The following is a 4,728-nucleotide window of genomic DNA, read 5'->3' as shown; positions in this document are numbered from 1 at the left end:
CAAAACTTGCGAGCTCGATATTCTCGATATCAAGTTGTGAAGGAGAGAGACGCTATCTTTGAAGTCTTGAGCAAAGGTCCTAGGGACTCTGGAAACTGGACTCTTGAGTGGGGTGACGAGTCGCCTCGAACCGAAGCAAAATTCCAACGAGGCCTTTGGAAACCTTAATCGATCCTCGTTGCAAATTCAAATCCCATCAATGTGGAAGCAAATCCTCGGGGCTCTCGGGGCTCGAGCCTGGAGACCTTTGCTAGGCACATCAAATTCCCATCATCATCAACGCAGCCCAATTTTCGAAAAGTGAAAATATACACTTGAGCAGACCTGTCAGAAGCATTATTACAGTCTTTCAAATTTCTCTATTAATCCTATCTTCATTCTCCCATCGGTGACAGAGTGTCCACGGAGGACCACGGACCACGACCCACACTCTATAGTAGTAGTCTATACTCTAGGCTGCAGTCACCTGAGTGTACACCAGTGTTTTACACCCGGACACCGCTTCCGCTCTCACAACAAAACAAAACAAAAGGCAATAGCAGCAGGCGAGCGTTAAATGAAACATGCCAAAGCTGGGAGGGTGGAGTCTGCATGGTGGACCGTGGAGCATGCGGAAAAGGGTTCAATGAGTGATGGCAGGGAAATCCGTAGCGATGATATGCAGTTAATTTGCGATTGCCAGACCTACTTGGCACTTGCTACTTGAGAGTTGAACCGACACACGATGCCAAGACCGTTCTGAGAGCTCATTAAATTAACAAACTGTGTCTCGACTCTGATTGGGGACGGCCGTCGGCGACTGAACTCTGGCGCGTAGAGTGTCGATAAGTTATTTTCACTGCTCAGCATTGTGTCATTGCATCAGCGTGACATTAATGAACTGAGGCGAAGTACCTTGAGGCTGAAGGTAGAGTGCCACTTAAATGTATCTCGTATAGGGCTGTCGTTTAGAGGCCGTCCGCATACCCTCGCTAGGCAGGACGGATAACGACCAGTTTCCACGGAGGCCGGGTGCCAGCATTTGAATGGCGAAACGGATCCACAAATTCGTGGTGGATCCGATTTTGGAACTGAATGCGGAGATGGCCACCTCACATGGGAACTCACTCAGCCCTGTTGCATGGAGGGTCTGATGACTTGTTTCCACACAGGGGTGAAAGCCCCTCAGCAGCCATCGAAGGCTATGAGGTTGCCAAACCAACACCCCCTTTTCAGTTCACACGCAAAAGGCGATTGTTCTGTTTCTTCTCCGCCTGACCCTATTTTTTCTGCCTTTGGAGCCTGTGGAACCTACAAGAGAGAGCAGATTGGATGGATGCTTTGCCCGAGGCTGGAGGTCTAGCTTACGATGCAAGCAGCAAGACCCAACGGATCCATCAAAAAACAATGGATCCATTCTGCCACTATCTGCTCCATGGGCCATTTCCTGCCCACTCCCTTTCTCACGTGGGAACTCACCATCTGCTCCTTCTAGCTTTGAAATGGACCATTTCACGCTGCGTGGAAACAGACAAAGCTCTCGCCTTCCCCATAGGATGAAAGAGATGCTGACTACAGCTGGTGATGTGAGTCTGATCGAATAGTACATTTCGCCTACCCCCTCCCATTCACGTCGCTTTATTAACCCTGTAGAATTTGTGTGGCTCAGGAAAGGCGCGAGGCTCCCAACAACCAGCATATCCTCGAATGGAGATGTGGGGGGTGCCCCTCCCTACCCCCCAAACCTTCTTCACTGGAGGGCGATGCAGACAATAAAGAAGGTGAAGGCAGTCTTATGGGGACGCTCCCCAGACAGCTAGACCTACCTCCGACGGTAGTCTGGCATCCCTATGGGGACGGCCCTCTTAGAGGGCCTCCTTGTGCCAGCTCTAGTGCTAGGGAGGGCTGCTTAGTGAGTTACATAGTCTTGCAGTGGGAGCATTCCCCTGTGTCAAATCCTGCCAGGAAATGACAAAGTCCACCATCTAAACCTACTATCTAAACCTACTGCACAGTCTATAATGTGCAAGAAAATGCTAATAAGCTCAAACTTGTATTTAATGAAGCTTGAAACCAGTTCTTCCAATCTAGTAGCCCAAGGCTGGGCTAGAGCTGAGGATTTTGGGAAGGCTGGGCTAGAGCTGAGGATTTTGGGAAGGCTGGCCTGGAAGTCAAATGTTGAGTCCAACAGGCATCCAAGCTCATGGGGACCTGAAAACAAGCTACTAGCTCATGCGGGGAGCTACTCTTACTACATGTTTCCACGTAGGGATAAATGGGCCATTTTCTTGCAAGACAGCCACCTGTGTGCTGTTCTCACGCCACAACCTCAAACAGCACTCTGAGCGAACGATGGCAGAATGAATCCAACGAATTTCCTTGGATCCAAAGGGCCTCCTGGGTGCGACCTGCATAGAGAAATAAACTTGCAGCCTTGAGAGGTGAACCTGCAGTCTCGAGCAGGGCAAACACCTCCTGTCACTCACCTTGACCTCCATGCAAATGTCTTCTGTCTTTGCCTCTATGTTAATTATCTGCGCTGGCTCTTCTACCTCTATCTCCATTCTATGTGTGGGAACAACAAAGGCAGGTGGTTGTTGTACAACCCACCACCACCAGTGGCACTGAGGAGGAGCAAGGGTGTCACATTCACCCCTACGTGAAAACAAGTCGTTAGAGCCAGTGCACACCCAACCCAAAATGTGCGGCTGGTAGTGCTGGCCTTCAGTTCACTTCATGCGAGGTATTCTCATGGCGTCTGTGCTCACGTGCACAAAATTGCATCCTCCAACAAAACGAGTAGCATGATCTGTTTATGATAAGTTAGAGACCCGCTCCGTTGGGTCTCAAGGTGGGATCTTAAAATGTCCTTAATCTCAAGAAATATAATTTCAAGTGATTTGGCTCTATGCTCAATTTACTCAACGATTTAGGTAGATGAGTGGCATGTGATGTTGATCAAGAGGTAGAGCATTCACCCCCCCCCCCCCCCCCACCTCCTACACACACACACTCTCTCTCTCTCTCTCCACCCTCAAGCTAGCTGTGCGTTTTCCATCCTTGGATTCTCCTCTTTCGATTCCTCTCCCAACTTATCACTCAATTGGTTAACTGATCTACTCTTTTCTTTGTCTCTTATGTTTTTAGTATATTCTCTCCCTACCTCGATTTGTTGCCCCACATCGATGCCCTTCTTTGACATTCATGAAAAAAATGAATTAAGCCTCCTACTTTACCAAGACAACATGTCGAATCTCCTCATCTACCTCTTTGCATGCCTCATCAACCTGAAAATACTTTTCAACTTTGGTCACCTCCGTCCACTTTCCTCAATTATGGAATTTTTAAAAATTCATCTTCTCTACATCTCCTTACAATGATCCATCCTTTCCTCTCCATTCCTTGCTTCCCTTGTGGCTTAAAAAATTCACTAAACATCAATGTCCTTTTTTAAGGCCCCAAATTTTATTTATGGTAGGAGCCTAAGGGCATATTTAGTTTTCTTGAGCCATGGTTGAGCCACTTGTATAATTTTAAGCCATTGATTTTGGAATGATCTTTATAGATCTAAGGGTCTAAATTTTGCTTTATTTTTAAATTGCTTTTTTTGATTTCTAGTATTGGTTTATTGGTTTGACTCAAAGGTTTGACGCTGAATTGTTGAATTCAATTGATGGATTCTAGAAGAATCTTATGAGCCGAATCTTCTGAAAGAAACGTGCTCTAGTCTTCACAGGGAAAGAATAAAGCAACGTTGAAGGAGCCTTCTCAAACGAGAAGATCGATTGGAAGTCTTGCAAGGCTTGAAAAGAGCTCGAACATCAAGTAGATGGCCAAAGAGAGCGATGGTAGCTTAGAAGAGAGAGCAACTATATCTAGCTCAGAGAACTAGGAACGGACGGAGCCGTGATACCCAAAGTCCCATGCAACATGTAGGCTCCCAATCAAAATGATATTGCATATGGTTGTTTAGAGGCTTGACGATCTACTAACCACCACGCGATGCCTTCCTGGAGGCTTACAAATCCATAGTGCAATAGAATGCCTTGGCAGGGAAGGGAGCGACGAGTGATGAAGAGGAGAAGCTAGGAAAGGGAAGAGTGGCGCTTAAGAGTCCAGGCCTATAAGGTAATGACTCCGAAATCGTGGGCTGAGCAAGATCCTTGAGGACAAAAGGTGTACACCCCTCTGAAATCCCATTCTATTCAAAAAGAATCCGACACATATTGTCCTTGCTTTTTTCCTAGATTATTCTTTGCTTTCAGAAGAACTTTATGCCTTTTAATTCCTTCATTGGTGGGTGGACACATCTAGATATCTAGTGTTCCATCAATCCGGATGCTGCAAATGGATTCAAAGCCTGCAAGTTTCATTGATGGGCTGGTGGAGGAAACTCGAGCTCAAAGCTCAATAAAGAGATAGGAGGAAGGGAACTTGCAATGAACTTACCACGTTTGATTGACTATTGACACTCAGGTAATATGCCAACACCTTATCCATTCGCGAGACTTATTCTCGACGCTAATATTCTTGGCGTTTATATTATTGGCGCTTATATTCTCGGTGCACGGGGAGGGGTCCGTTCCCTTGGATTATAACTCTTTGGGGGAGGAAGCGCGTTGCCCCCCTGCCCAAAGAGGATTACCAGAATTCGAGCGACTATGTTCGAGCGAGGTGACAGTTCGAGCGAGGACTTTCATAACATTGACATTCTAGTGTGATGATTTATATTCAAAAAGTAGCATGCAT

This window comes from Dipteris shenzhenensis, chromosome 1 (genome assembly GCF_047967505.1).
Source record: "Dipteris shenzhenensis isolate YYH24624 ecotype China chromosome 1, Dip_SZ_1.0, whole genome shotgun sequence".
NCBI lineage: Eukaryota > Viridiplantae > Streptophyta > Polypodiopsida > Gleicheniales > Dipteridaceae > Dipteris > Dipteris shenzhenensis.
The sequence above is the reverse complement of the archived record's forward strand: the minus strand, read 5'-3'. Positions refer to the sequence as shown.